The 16020-nt window shown below is 36.4% G+C and overlaps 1 protein-coding gene and 1 non-coding gene across 3 annotated transcripts in view; one reads left to right on the top strand and one right to left on the bottom strand.

Moving 5' to 3' along the window:
- LOC6047858 (coronin-1A) overlaps nucleotides 1-16020 on the bottom strand; it is a 77522-nt gene that overhangs the window by 25830 nt on the left and 35672 nt on the right. The gene's annotated exons all lie outside the window — the stretch shown is intronic.
- On the top strand, nucleotides 15589-15660 carry Trnae-cuc. The gene has a single exon. It is a non-coding gene; the product is annotated as a tRNA-Glu (tRNA).

Raw genomic sequence — 16020 nt, 5'->3', positions numbered from 1 at the left:
GATGAACTCATTTACAAGACACTGTTTGCTTAACAACTTCTTCCCGAAGCGTTCCAGTAGCCTAATCGAGTTGGAAAGGGGTCAATAGGGAGGTGGCACCTTTTTGGGGCCAGCTTCAAGTGACACCACGGGACGAGAAGTTGGCCCCACGCTGAGAAGGTCGGATTACGTAAAACGGGCAGCAGCAGCTCATCTTTCACGCGCGCGTTGAAGAATACTTTGGAGAGAGCGCGCCGCCACCCAGTCCCACAGGCACTTTTGGAGGGCAAGCGTCCGTATAGCAAGTCAGTGTGTCTACTGGGTAGGAAGATGTACAAGTAGGTACACACTCCAAAGAGAGATACAGTGGAAGACCTCTTCAACCTTGTATGCACACTAGAAGGGTGACGCCAACAGAAACACTTGTTGAAGAGATCTAATGAGTTCATGCTGAACGACTCGGATCGATATACTGCGCAAAATGTTGTAGTTTTGCTAACGAGTAAATAAGTATCTAATAAAATTTTTAAATAATAATAATTAATTATATAATTTAAATATAAATAGTTTTAGGATATTTAAATGTAACAATTAACTAAATATTAAAATTATTCCCTGATAGTCCTCCATTGCTCACATTTTAAGATATTCTCAACTGAAAAAATACTTGTTCGGTAAGATCCACAGACATATACTGCAGTTCTACGCATAATTGTCCCATATAATTTTGGAACGATTCTGATGTTCAATCCTTGTTAAGAGGGTAGAAAAAGTATACGTCAAACTTTTCGAAAAAAAACCCATAACGTCTGGTACTTAGTTCGGAAACTTATTAAAAACATCACCAAGCTTGTGTATCCCATCGTTTTACTTCTACGCTAATTTTCCCACCAAATATTTTGTTTCACGGAATACAAAGCTTAGTTTTATGTAGTAAGAGGATTAAAAATAAGAGCGTTCGATAATTTTCAATTGCGTTTTGCTAAGTTGCACTTTTTGGACATGGGACAATAATGCGTAGAACGGTAGTATAACACAATAATGACATTTGCTGTTACTCGACTGTCAAAAATCGAGATACACAACAATTTTAGTAAATTTAATATACCTTTCGAATCTGCAATAACTTTGAGAGGTCAATTTATATTTAGAACATGAAGATTCATTTTAAAGTTACGTATTTTTCGTAACTTTGCCGGGCTACTTTTTAAAGTGTAATATTGTTCTACAAAGTTGTTGAGCAGACAAAAAAAAATAAATAAGAGGTTTGCATGTATTCTGCGGGCACCATAATTTTAAGAAAAAGGTTTTTATGGCCAGTTGTTGTTTTAACCCCAAAAACTCAACCGTGAATTTTTGAATGTTTTTTTTTTCAGGAAAGTTTGGCAAATTTAGCATAAGGATGACCCTTTGTACGTTTATCCGTTTATTGTGGCGCATGTACTACTTGAATGTGGGATTTTTTTAGGTAGTAGTGTGTTGTTTTTAAGAATAAATGTTTAATAAAATTTATATACATTTTAGAATGAGGAAGTAAAGGTTCCAAGTTTGATCAAAATTCAATAGAAATTGTTTTTTTTTTCATTAAAATATCAATTGTCAATTGTATTGTGTCACCAAACTGCGTTTTGTGGCAAGATTAGAAAGTTACCGAGAAATTGTTTTACTGAAAATGCATATACATCTAAAGATATTATTTATTTTAGTTCAATAACACTTAACCTAGATGCTAGTTTTGGCTGATCTTAGTGTAAAATTGTCTAGAGAATCCGTTAATGCAGCCCATTTCCCGTTTCAAACTAACTTTTATTGACAAAAGCATGACACTTTGAATATTTCAACAATCTTTTTTATTAGTGTTTTCATAATTATAATGAACTAACTTTTGATACTTTTCTAAATTTAATGAATACTGCTTCTTGAGGTAATTATAAAATTTTCTATCAAGCTCAGTATGATTTCATACCGTTTTGAATATATTTAATTCGTATTTTTCATTTTGGTTTACAAATTCCAATAAATCATCGATTAGAATAAAAAAAGTGCAAAACTTGAAATTCAAGTGTGATATTTTTTAAATTTTCCTTCCTTCTCATCCTAACCAACATAATTGTTGAAATCTTACAGTTTCCTTCTTATATATGGTTGTTCTCTTAGCAATTTTTGTAGGTTTATTTCCTTATTTTTAATAATGCCATAAACTCCCCTTTTCCAAAACTTTTGAGGTTTTTAAACCTTCAAACTTTTTGTCCCGATTTGCCCCACTCTCCATTGCCCTAGAGTGCTCATATTTGGCCTAGATGCAAGTTACATATGTCCAAACAACCCTTGAAAATTCCAGGTAGATTGGTGAGGTCGATGTTAAATGGACTCGTTCTTAATTATTTGATAACAAAATTATTAAAATTTTGAATTGAAAAATATCTAGCGAAGCAAGCGTAAGAAAATGTTTAAATCTACAAATTTCTACAATTTTGAGATTGTCGTTACCCACAGCAACAACCCATCGCTCATGTACAGTTTTGGAGCTGTCCATCGAGTACCCTCAAGAATACTTGATGTTCGCAGTCGAGTTATAGACGTCATGGTCGTCGTCGTTAAACTCCACTTACTTCACCTCCAAAATGTTTGGAAAAATGCACACACACACACAGAACCGCGTATAATGTTTTCGGGTCCGAAGAGTGCCCCTCGAAAAATGTAGGGTTTAATTTTTTTTTTCGATGCGTGTGCATAATGAATATTTATTTGTTAAACGATGTTTTCAATTAAGTCTTGGCTCAGCCAGGGCTTGAACCGATTTAATTCAAGCAAGTCAAGTGTTTTCGGTGTACGTCTCGTCGAAGAAGACGCAGCAGAAGAAGCATTCAAGATATTGCCAATGCCCGGTGGTCCGATTTCGTAATATGCAACGGGGGCTTATTTTCGCTGATGATTTTTTTTTTTTGCTGGAAAATAAATGTGCTTGCACAGCTGATCGCGTGAGTCGTCTTCACCGTGGTCTCTTGTGCCGTTGCCGTGCGAGGTGCACAAGCCACAACAGGTCAGTTCGTTTCCGGTGTCGGACGGTCGAACATCGGAGATGATGATGATGGGCAACTTGCTGACGAGTGGCATTGAAGAAGTTGGAAAATTGGTTTTCCCATTAACCTTGGTGCGGCGACGATGGTTGATTGTTAGTGATTGATCAAGTGAGCAATATTTAACGTTCGATCGCAAGAATATTTGAACTACTCTAATTTATTGAGCCAACATTTATTGCCTCCCTAAACCATGAAAACACGACCCATTCCCCAAACCTACTTCCTGCCACTAATGGGTCACTCTCTCGTATAATGACCACACAACTAGGACAATCTCGGCAGCCCAATCCGTTGTAGCCGTCGTAGTCCTTTTCAACTTTGTTGAAGCGAAAGCAATAAATCTTACTTCGTCGTGACCGATATCTGTGTTGCCGTTCCTTTCAAGTTATCGTGTTTGCAAAAGTCGTAAAAACTGTGTGCAAACTAATTACGGTGCCCTCATCGCAAATTTGTTCTAAATTGCCTCGAAAGAGGTCGTTAAAGATCGATGGCACAGGTGTGTCGCGGCGACGAGGGAACCTCACGATGAGGTCAATGTCAGAAACTGTAAACAAACGGCTCGACGGGACACCTCCCCGAGAGCGATAAGGACGGTTGGGGGAACTTTTTGCCAAAGTGAAAGCCAAACGCAACTTGATTGATCGCGCACGCGAACTTTCCGGCGGCGAGCGAAAATTTCTTGACGAGTTGAAGGTGGCGCGAGGTGTGGTGTGACGGAACAGGACGCACGACCCTTTCCGGAGTTCACCTGCCAGATTTGAACTGAGGTTGGAAGGTCACAATGCGAACGGGACTGACAGGCTACAGGCTTTTAAGGTAGGAACTTCAAGTTTTGCAACGAGTTGAATAGTTATTATTTTTTTAACTTTTCAGCACCCAAACGAATGCTGAATTGTTCAAGAGGCTTGATTTTTTTTTCATTTGTTTTATATTTTTGTTTTATTCATTTTTAGTAATTTTATACAGTCCAAATTCAATTATCCAATGACTCGGAAAAATTGACTTCGGATAATCGAGTCACAAAAAAAAAATTTTTTTTTCATTGCATTTTTTTACTGTCGGGTTTAAGCATAGCATCGTTACACATTGTTACACTCTAAAAAATAACCCTGCAAAGTTAGAAAAAACACGAAATTTTAAAATGAAAATTTTTATTCTTAATGAAAAAATGACCCTTCTGGGTCAATGTAGATTCGAAAAGTACATTAAATTTCCCATAAAATGACATGTTCCAAAAAATTTTACAGTCGAGTAACGGAAAACGGGAGAATTTTCAAAACTTTTTTAGTGTTTTTTTCGATGAAAAATACGTTTTTTCGGAATTCTGAGTATGCCATCAAATCTAGCGTCTAATTTTACATAAAAGTCCCTTTGACACCAAATTTCTATCTCATCACCGTTTCAGGCTGCAAATTATTGAAAAACACCTCTTTTTTCGCATGTTCAAAAATGAAAGGGGTCGTACCGCCCCTCCGTCACGAGATATCAAAAAACGGACCTCGGAATCGTGATCAGGGACAAAAGTTACCCCTTAGAACAAAGTTTCACACAAATCGAAGATGGGTCGGGGCAACTTTTCCCGATTTCGTGTGAGTTGGTAGAGAATTACCCAATAATAACATCGCATCAATACGAACACATCTCCAGAGAAAATCAAGATTTTTGCGTTTACATGTCAATCCATAATTTTTTATAAAAGGAACTTTACTGCGTTGATACAAATAAGAAAAATAAATAAAAGAGATATAAAATTACATAAATCGATTTCAATATTTCTTAAGGGGTTACATACATGTAAAAAGTCACAAATGTCCGAGGTTGGTATGAGTACACATTCAAACTTTTTTTTAATTCTTTTTGCAGGGCATTAAAATAAACATTTTCATCTATTAAAAGAAAAATATGAACACATTTGGATGTATCATTACCGAGATATAGCTATTTTAAGTTAGCAGTTTCAAAAAACGGGTGCCACGATATCTCAACACTGCTTTGACCAAATCGGCTCAAAATTTTGGTGAAGACTCGTTAAACCGATCCTGTGTGCATGACGAAGGCCGATTTTCAAAAACTTAATTTAAAAAAATGATAAAAATATTTGTGTGTTTTTCATATAAAAAATCGTCAGTGGTTGACTTTTGTAAATGTTTTAAAAGAAAAAAAATTTAAAATCAAGCTTCGTCATGCACACGGGATATGTCTTGGGAGTCTCCACCCAAAATTTCAGCCAACTTGGTCAATCCCATCTCGAAATATCGTGGCACCCGTAAAACAACGTTCACAAAGTTTGACAGTTCGTTTTGCGCATGACAAAATTGTGAACTTAAATCGTCTCTTACGCTGTTCAGTCACGAAATATCTTCATGCAACTTTCAGTAGTGATTAAAAATCATATTTTTAGTGAATTTAGTGATTTTTTTGTAATAATAAATTTTGTGATTTTCTACATGTTTGTAACCCCTTAAACAAAAAAAAAATCGAAATAATTATTTTTATCTTATTGCCAAATTAAAGCATTTCTTAAGTAAAATACAGTCCAGACTCGATTATTCGAAGGCCTTGACCAAATTTCACATCGGATAAGGTCGATGCAAATATTTAAAAAAGTTTTTCTCGCTCGGGTCGAGGGGGGAGCAAAAAAAAATAAAGTACAAAAATTGAAATAACAAGCCATAATCTCAACATTTGAATAAAAAAAAATGTGTTTTAAAATGCATTTTACACTAGTTCAATTGTTTTGCAAACATTAGTCTTCAAAAAATATAAGATTTGACGGAAACAAAAAAAAATACGAAGAAAAAACTTTTTTTGTGGTAATGTAAATCAAAAATTTTAAAAAATTTAAGGGATTTTTTAACAAACCCAAACATGTGAAAAATTATTCTTAACTCAGGGAAAGGCATGCAAAATTGATTTCAGTTGATTGCACTTGTAATTCCATTGAAAATTCAATGTTTTTTGAATATTCTCGAAGAACAATTCATTTCCCTTTTCCCTTTGTGAGACAATCCTTGATTTTTTGCAGGTTTGAATTTTATCAATTTGGTAAAAACAATTGTCAAAAAAAATCATTATCATTTATTCAATCAATAATTAACTAGTTTGATTGTTGTTCAATCCTCTGTTCCCCTATTCCATTATTTTCATCCCATTGCACAGTGTTCGGAATGGCAAAATTAAGTGGAATAAATTGATAACTCCTTTATTTACGTCCTAGCCAAATGGTGTCTTCGGAAGAGTTGTTGTACTTCATAAGGGCTATCTTTTGAAGTTATTGACGTACAGGGTGACGACCTTCCAGGGTGTCAACCAAAAACTAACTGTGTTGGATGACGTTGTAGGGCTTTGGTGTCTTGGGCAAAGTTGTAGAGGAGAAAATTTCATGAAAGTTTGTCGAAGGCACCAAATTTGTAGCTCTTAATCTACTCGAGATATACGCCATTTTTGCAAAAATGGTTCAAAAAAGCACTTTTTTGGTGATAACTCAAAATGTTAGCATTTTAGCGGCCTACTATGTTCCGAAGAGTTGTTTATGACATAAAATTACACATCTTTGCCGAAGACAGCAAAATGTTTTGAGCCTTTATTGAAGAGTTAAAACCATTTTTATGTGATTTTGAGCCTATTTTCAAGTTGCTATGTTTTCAAAATTGCGCATTTTGGCGCAAAACCGAACAATGCACCTGAAAGTACACACTTTCAACTACATTCCCTGAAAATATCTCCGTGTCTATCCGTGTCTATTTTTAGATATCTCGATTTGAATTTGACGGTTTTTATATTTTGGGGTCGCCAAACTCGAATTGACGAAAAATTTTCGGGTTTGAAACGACTATCCCATGTTCCTTTGAAGACCTTCGAGTAATCGTAACATCGAATAATCCAGTCTGGATTATATTTCCCCTGTGAATCGAATTCGTGATAAAGAGCTCGCGCTTTATGAAAATATAGGGTTTGAAGACTCAGTTCAGCAGGAAAAATGAAATTTGAGACTCGCTACATAAAAAAAATTTTCTTATTTGTTGATTTTCAATTTTTTTATTTTTGCAATGTTTCCTGTAAAAGCAATTCTTGTGTCATGGTTCAACTATTCATCAAAGAACCAGACATTTCCAGACCCCTCCCCAAAACTCGCTTCTGAACTCAGAATCCTGGAGTACAAGCGATGCAGAACGCAGAGCCCCCCTCTCACTTTCTCGAATCTTCTCCAAGCACCTTTCCCATTCTCACTGAATGAATGCCGATGGATACCGAGGGCGACGAGGTCTTCCCCCAACTCCCACACCGACAACAACAAAAACAACTTGAAAAGTGCGATGACTCATCGCTGGATCTGCGCAGAATCCAAATCTCGGAATTGTATTCCCGCCAAAACCGCTTCCCCAAGCCGGCTCTCCCCCACCAAGTTGTTATGAAAAACGAGAAAATAAACAGCAAAGAGGGTGGTGGTGTTGGAGCGGGGGAGGGGGTCCCCTTTACGAGGCGTCCCCCCTCGGGGTAAACACTTGAAATATGTATTACACCCAAAGCTCTGCGAAAGGGAGCGTTTGCGTCGTCTTAGAAGAGTTCTAACAACCCCCCTCTTTCGCAGCAAAGGCCGTGACGACAATGTCTGGCCAGGTAAAGGTTCGCCGAGTGCGTTTGAGATACGCAATGTTGGTGGAGGAGTATTCTTGCATGAAAATTTTATCACCCAGCCAGACAACAAAGAGGAAGAAAACATCGAAAAAAGTGCCGGCTTTTCACTTGGGTTTTATGCGAGAAGTTTTTTTTTTTTGTTATGGTTTGTTTGGGGGAACAAAAGCTGGGGGGGGGGTAGTTCTGGGGCCTAACTTCGACATGACATGCATGTGAAAACGTAGATTTGACCTATTTGGCGGGAGATTTGTGGGGGTTTTACAAAATGGGGTTGCTGGAAGGGTACTTCTGTGTTTGAAGACTGAAGTTGGAGGGGAGGAAGTTTTCAACAAGTTATTTTTGATATATTGATTCTTTGACAATCCTGTGGTATCATTCATCAACAGACTATCGTCAAACTCTGATGCCATTCTCCAAAATTGACAATCAACCTGGTCCAATCATAACCATTCATGAAAACAGTAAAAAAAATATCAGCAACGTGCAATTGCAGGCAATAAACCACACCTTGTTTTGTCTGTCGACAATGTCGATACTTCGCAATATTATGACTACTGCTTCTGCCATCATTTACCATGAATTGCGAGTTGCGATGACCACAGACGACGACGCCGTTGATGAAGCTGCAATTAATAATCACCATCAAACCGACCAGGTCGTTCAAAGCTCATCATCGCGTTCGTGGTCGCAATCTCCGTTCACACTTATCCTATTAGCGAATCGAGACCAGCTCGAGCCAACCCCGACCAACCGTTGCTGGTTTGAAGTTTTTTAAACCCCCTGGTTTTTGGTTGGGTCCATCCTCCCAAACCAAAAAAAAAAAACAAGACAAGAGGCTAAGTACTTTGCGCAAAGATCATACGCCGAGCGCGCGCGTCGTAACAATTAAGTCATCGCTGCTTTGTTTTTCGCACGCGATTTGTAAAGATCGCACACCAGATTGCGCAATAGGCCACTGCTGTTTTGCCAACACTTCCCCGTAGTTCCTGCCCGACTCATAAATCATCCGGCGGCCAAGTTTGGCAGCTAAGTATGTTAGCCCCGTTCAAGCGCGGCTTCGCAACGCAGTAATTTCTCTCCAAACAAATCGAACAGACAAACAGCACTCCTTACGCTTCCTGAAGATAGATAGATCAACGGACCATTCGAAGATCTGCGCGAGGCTGTGCCGTCTATATCGATTAGTGCAGCGGCTGCGATGTAACAGCTTCCAGTGCAGAGTTCGGGGCGTGCCCCTACGGGGGTTAGGTCCCACCTCGACGGTTACTTCGTACGGTACTCTTGGGCAGTGGTTTAGTGTGCAAACAAGATAAGTTTTGTACATTATTTTGAAAATCTTATTAGGATTTAACACAGATATTTAAAAAAAAACATTTCTTAATCCACCTTTAGGTGATTGGTGCCTTCCTCTCATTTATAGAGTAATTCCAACCCCCATAAAGTGTCCACATTGTTTATGGATCTCCCCTAACGTGATCGCAGCATCTAAGAGGTCCTAATAAAAATAAGTGATGAGTAAAAAAATAGACTACCTACAGACTTTTTGTCAATACTACACAGAAACCGCCTTTGAGGAAAATGGCATCCCTCTACACGGCTTTTTCGTGGCGACCACTTGAGGTTATGTAAATTCAGACCATTTTTAAACTGCTTGTTATTTTAGATAGGTAAGTCAGATCTTGAAAATTCTTAATCCACAAGCAAGGTCATTTCAGAACCTTTCTAAAAATATATAACATGTGAGGGTTTCATGAAAAAACCACCCTTTTTACCATAATTTCAATTTTATATGAAACAGTTTTTTTAACATAACTTTTTAAATACATGATAAAACTGCATGAATTTAAATAGCAACTTAGGGGACAATAAGACGGATCGATTAAAACCATTCCGGCCAAAATCGGTTGAGCCTGTGACAAGATATTCCAGTGACATTGATTTGGTACACATGTCTACATACAGTCAAACACACAGACATTTGTCAGCTGGTGATTCTGAGTCGATATGTACAAATGAAGGTAGGTCTAGGAGGTCTAATTAAAAAGTTCATTTTCCGAGTGATTTTATAGCCTTTCCTCAGTAAGGTGAGGAAGGCAAAAATAGAATTAAAAAAATTTCATACATGTATGCTTATTTAGCAAGTTTTGTATGAAAGCGTTACCATAACGATGTATAAATTATTTGCCGGTACTTTGTATTTAGAAATTTCAAAATTCTGGTTTGAACTTTGGGTTTTGTTTGCCTTCTCTTAGACTTTAACCAGAGTCGAGTGACAAAAACTAAAAAAAAAGTTTTTTTTAAGAAAGGGAAAGTTGCATTTAAACAACTTTGCATAAAATATTTAAAGAAGGACAAAATTCACATATCTCGAGAGATTTTTCCTTCTTTATGACGAAGTTGTAACAAAGGAAGTGAAAATTCATATAAAATAAAATAAATGGGCTTTGAAGTAAAATATTTAAAGAAGAAAGAATGTAAGTAATTGATTGATTTTCCCTGTTTGGGGAAGCTTTATAAAAAGCTTAATTGTTAAATATTGAAAGAAAGCCAAAACGTACAATGTACATCTATTGAGACTATGGACGGTTTCCATACAAGCAGGTAGGCAAAAATCCAAATCATTGATTTTAGTGATTAATGCATAATTTTCAACACCTGAGCAACACCTCTCTCTCTACGAAATCGGCCGATTTCGACCATTTTTATTTTTTGTATTTATTTATTTGGCTCAAACTGTATGGGGGCCTTCCCTATGACCAAATAAGCTATATTGCGTCATTGGTTCACCCATACAAGTGTCCATACAATGTTGGATGCTGTCCATAAAAAAATGGTACGTAAATATTCAAACAGCTGTAACTTTTGAGTGAATTTTCTGATCAATTTGGTGTCTTGGGCAAAGTTGTAGGTATTTTTGAGGACTATTGGGAAAAAATAGGAACACGGAAAAAAATTGCATATTATTTAATCAATTTTTTTCACAAAAACTAAATTTTCCAACATACGTATTTTTTGATTTTCAAGATTTTTTTATACGTTTTAGGGGACAAAAAACCGCAACTTTTGAGCCATAGAGAAACATGATAAAATTGAATTTCCAATCGAAAAGTACTTTACGGATTTTTTGATAAAGGCCTCTGTTTTCAAGATATAGCCACCAAAAGTTTGATTTTAGCTAAATATTTGCAGTTTTTCGATTTTTAAAAATCGTGACCATGAGTGACCATTCCTAAAAATACTTTTTTTTTTTAAGTTCAGAAAATTTGCTATAAAATTGTCTAAGAGACATTGATGATTGGACCTCGGGTTGCTAAGATAAAGACGCTTTAAGAAAAAGAAACACGAAAATTGAAGTTTTCTAATTCTCACCAAAACAACCCACAATTTTCTAATGTCGATATCTCAGCAACTAATGGTCCGATTTTCAATGTTGAAACATGAAACATTCGTGAAATTTTCCGATCTTTTCGAAATAAATGTTTTGAATTTTTTAAAATAAAGACTAACATTTTAAAAGGGCCAACCATTAAATATAACGCCGATTTAAAATGCTAAAAAAATCAGGAGCATAAACAAATTATTTTGAATGAATGTTTAAAAATATGTATAGCTGTTTGAAAGAATGGAATAACTCACAAAAAACTGAGACAAAAAATCAATCGATTAGTGAGTATATAAAAATAAGTTCGAATTGAAAAAAAAAACAATAAAAAATCTAATTGTAAATATAGGTATTCGGTGCCCTCTCCCCGTGCCATACCTTCACACTTAGGAGACCCGGGAGGCGGAGTCTTGTCGCAAAAAGAACGATACACGCCTGTGGATCCGTTGACAAAACCGCCACATTATAAGGCAGGGGTGCTCAAAGTTTTTGGAGGCCGGCCCAAATTTGATGCTTAAATGAGCTTGCAGGCCAAATTTACCAAAAAAAATATTGAAAGAATTAAATTACGTTATTTTAATTTAAAAGATTAAATTTCTGTTATTTAAAAAATCAATTCAAAATAATAGAAACCACAAAATAACGGTTTTCTATCGGCATTGCTGATTTTATTATTTCAGGTATTTGAAAAAAAGTTTATAGCTGAATGTACTTGTGCTTTCAAAAAATAAATAAATAAAGTTTTGTTTGTATATTTCGAAAATGGTGACATTACATGTTCAATAATTCATCTTAAGGCGTAATTTTATCTATAAGTTAAGTGTGGCTAATAAAAAATCGTTGAGAGCCAGAATTTCAACAACGAAAAAAAAGTTTTAAAATGTTTTAAGCTTCCGTATAGTTAAACTGCAATCATTATTTTCAAAAAAAAAGATTATTCTACAAAAAAAAACATTTTAGCGAAAAAACATTTATTTCCATTCAAAATTCGCTAAAATTCAAATTATTTTTATTAAACCCAAACATGCTTTGAATTTATATATTTTTGCTCCTGGTTTTCGAGCCAATTTTTAAAAAATGGTGGAGGGGTGGATTGATCGACGAAAGCTTTGTAAAATATTTGCAACAAACTTGATCCTCCGATTTCCACATTTTGTTTGCCTGAATCAGTTGGTAGTCAATCCGATTCGTTATCTATCTGTAATGAGTTCGAATCCCGGAGGAAGTGGAATGTAACTTTGAGGGTCAGTTCATAAAAGGGTCATTATGACTTGCAAATTAATAAAGAAAACTTATATTTTGCAACTATTACAGAATTCTACCTAAGTCAAACTTGAACGTTTTTTTTTGAATATTTCTAGAAATGTTTGAAGAAAGTTTTAACGATATTTACTAGTTTCATTCACATTGAAACGTGTAAAACTGTTTGATTTATAAAATATTTTGAACAAATTATTTGTACCCTAAACCCGAGCAGACGGAAATAACGTGGGAATAACATTTTTTGTTATTTGAAAATACTAGGCCAATAACATTTTATGTTATTTATAACAAGATTTGTTATTCGCCGTTATGATTTTTTTGTTATTGGATTGTTATTGTAATAACAGACTAATAACATTTTGCGTTATTCTTCGAACAAATCTTTATTCTTTTTTGTTATTTTAACAACTAATCCGATCATCCCAATAACAGTTGGAGTTATTCTTTAATAACAAAAAATGTTATTTCCAAGTTGTTTTGACTTTTAACCAATATCAAACCAATAACAAATTTGGTTATGATAACATAAACTGTTATTATGCAAAAATGGATTTTGCAAGAATATTCCATAACATTTTTTGTTATTTTAACAGTATTTGTTATTGAAAAGGCATGAATTTTGTTATTACCGTCTGCCCGGGAAGTGGGAATCAAAATATTGAGAAATCATATGTTTTCATATTAACACAAATTAAAAAAGGTTAGCATAAAAAAGTTTAAAATAAACCTTATTTTTGAAAAAAGGATAAACTTACAAGTGGTCAACGGGCAATTTTACATGATCATTCAAAATGGGTCCGCGGGCCACAAAATATCACCTCGTGGGCCACGTTTAACCCGCGGACCATACTTTGGTCACCCCTGTTATAAGGTGTTACGTCGATTCCGCTTTTAATAAAAACTATTTGCACAACTGGTCATGTTTGAAAGAATGGAAAAAGTTAACAGAAACAAATTATTATAAAAGAATATCAAATTCTTCTGAACATGTCTGAGTTCAGTCTTTTTTCCTAAACTTTTGAAGAAACTGCTCTTAATTTAACCTTTCTTTCATAAAATGTTTGAATACTACTTAAACAAGAATTCCCATTTTTATCTCAGAACTCACACAAATGTTATAAAGGAAACTCATATCTTATTTTGGGTAAATGTTTCCTGATTTTCTCACTTTCGATCTATTCCCTCTAAACATGTTGGCTTTTGACCTTTTGTCATTTACAACTTACGTCATTAGACCTTGCAAACAATTTTTCCTTTACCAATGTGGGCAACCGTCAGAACGCGGCCTGTTGAAGAAGACTAGTAACCAAAGCTTGCAAAAAACCGCTATTATTGCAAACAGATCGTTCTAATTAGCGGTAATTTGGTTCCGTCCGATGCTCTATACTCCAAATTCCGAATGTTCCACGAGATGCGAGCTCAAATCAGACGTCAACACTTGATCGCTTTAGCGCCGTTTGGAAGGTCATCCAGGTAACTCACGGTGTGTGCAGAATTCACCGTTGCATGGCATCTCTCAACAGCGAAGGTATATACGGGGTAATTGGATTCTAGTTGATGTTGCGGGTGAACGGTAGCTAGTTTTGGCCGTCGATGGCACGACTTAATCAGCCGCAGTAATTTGGTTAGATTTCATTAGATAGACCCCGGCTTGCGATGCCCCCCTCCCTAGCGGGGGTTGATGAGGAGTAAATTGAATAATTAGCATCGCGCGCGCGCATACAATTTTCGTAAATGGGATCGAATTTTCGCCCTTGCTCGTGAGAGAAGGTGGAAGCGGTAGTTTCGCATCACTGACTGCTACTGGTATGAACCGTTGATTTTTTGCTTTTTGGTGGGAACATTTTAACTTTTCAACTAGATAGAAATTATAGAAAACTTGTTTCAGAAAATTCTTAGATAAACTTCAACGATTTCAAATCTTCAAAGTAAACTTTCTGTTCCATTGACACCGTCATTTCCACCCATGTAAGTTGCAACTTGCTCAAGCACATTTTCGCACGAATCCAACTCAAAACACACACAGGTTTCACGCGGTATAGTTTACACGCGGGAGAGATAAGCCATCGCAATAATATTTTGCACCCTCCGGAGAGACATCGCGATGGCGCGCGCTTGTCGCGTGGAAACGACGACAGGTTCTTCCTGTTTGCATAAACGGCGATCTGGTTTTTGTTTTCTTTCCGGTATTTCCCCCTGACGTCCGAAAGTGGGTCCACCTCACCTTTTAAATGAATGTCCACCACAACGCAAACAGATCTTGGACGGTTATCGAAACGTTAACAGAGTGGAATTTTTCAAGGTATTTGTATTGAAAGGTTGGCATGAGTTGTTTTTAAGGTGTAGATTTGAGTCGTATATAAACTTGCAAGTAATTGTATAAATTTAATAAACAAAATGTTGATTCCTTATAATAATTCAAACATAATCATCTAGCAAACAAGTTGTACTGTTGTTTCTACGATCATTTGTCTGACCTAAAAATGGTTACACAATAGTTGCTAAAACGTCAATGCAACAAGTCCCAAACTACCAAGCAAGTTCGCGAAGCTTGTCCAGCTGCTGCCCTTTAACAGAGGTATCAACATTTAACTACAGCGATTTGTTATCTGCGTGTGACGCACATGTTTTTAACCTGATGGGCGTTTAAAGGTTGGTTGTTGTAAAGACCCACCGCGTCAGAGATAAAGTAAAAACTTTACGATGTTTTAATTATGTTGTGATTTCGTACTGGGTCTGGTAAATGTCGGTGGCGGCGACGGTGGTAGAGGTTTCAATTTTCTGCATTTCTGTTTGTTCACACCCTGGTCAGCCGGTTTGCTACGGGACGACGCGATGGCCGATAAAGGGAGTGAGGTAAATTGTACCTGCCGTAAGCCGGTCGACTCAACCCGGAATGATTATTTTGCCTGCTGGGCAAAAGACAGAGAGGGGGAAAATTGCAAATGTGCAAAATATTCAATTTTAGTGTAAATGTTTGCATTTTACGCGAATGACATCGGATGTCATTACACCGTTAGGGGTGCGACCGGGAGTTTATATTGATTAAATATTGAATTTGTAATTAAAAGTGGGCATTTGTTTGCCATCGGGGTGTGATGTCAACTGTTTGATTCTTGGTTTCATAACTATTTTAAAATAAAACGGTAATCAACTAACTAACCAACAAAATCACAATTTTCAAACGTTCCGAGTGAAGCCTCTCAAAACCAGTTGAGCTTCTGGCGCCCTACCTCTCAATAATCCCATATTGTCTAGTGGTTAGGATATCCGGCTCTCACCCGGAAGGCCCGGGTTCGATTCCCGGTATGGGAAGTTTATTGCTAGAGCAAAATTAACAGCATTACAGTCGCCTCTTTTTTTTTAATAATCAATAATACAGTATATATAAATAATATGTTTGGCAGGTTCATAACTCGGCCCTATCCCCAAGCAATTCGTGAATTTTGAATATTTTAACAACTTATTTGGCAAAATTTATGATAGAAAGTTGCTGCCTGATTTCCCACTGAATTTTGAATAACTCGATTTCTGGTGAAAGTGTCGTATAGAAGCTGTAATTTGCCAGGGATCTGACACGCATGCAGTTTCCTGAAGTCCTCACCAGAGGCGCTGTCAATATTGTTTACGTATGATTTTTGAAAAGGTCGTATGAAATAAATACATAATTTTTTC

The sequence above is a fragment of the Culex quinquefasciatus genome, chromosome 3, assembly GCF_015732765.1.
Source record: "Culex quinquefasciatus strain JHB chromosome 3, VPISU_Cqui_1.0_pri_paternal, whole genome shotgun sequence".
In the NCBI taxonomy this organism is placed as follows: domain Eukaryota; kingdom Metazoa; phylum Arthropoda; class Insecta; order Diptera; family Culicidae; genus Culex; species Culex quinquefasciatus.
The sequence above is the reverse complement of the archived record's forward strand: the minus strand, read 5'-3'. Positions and strand labels throughout refer to the sequence as shown.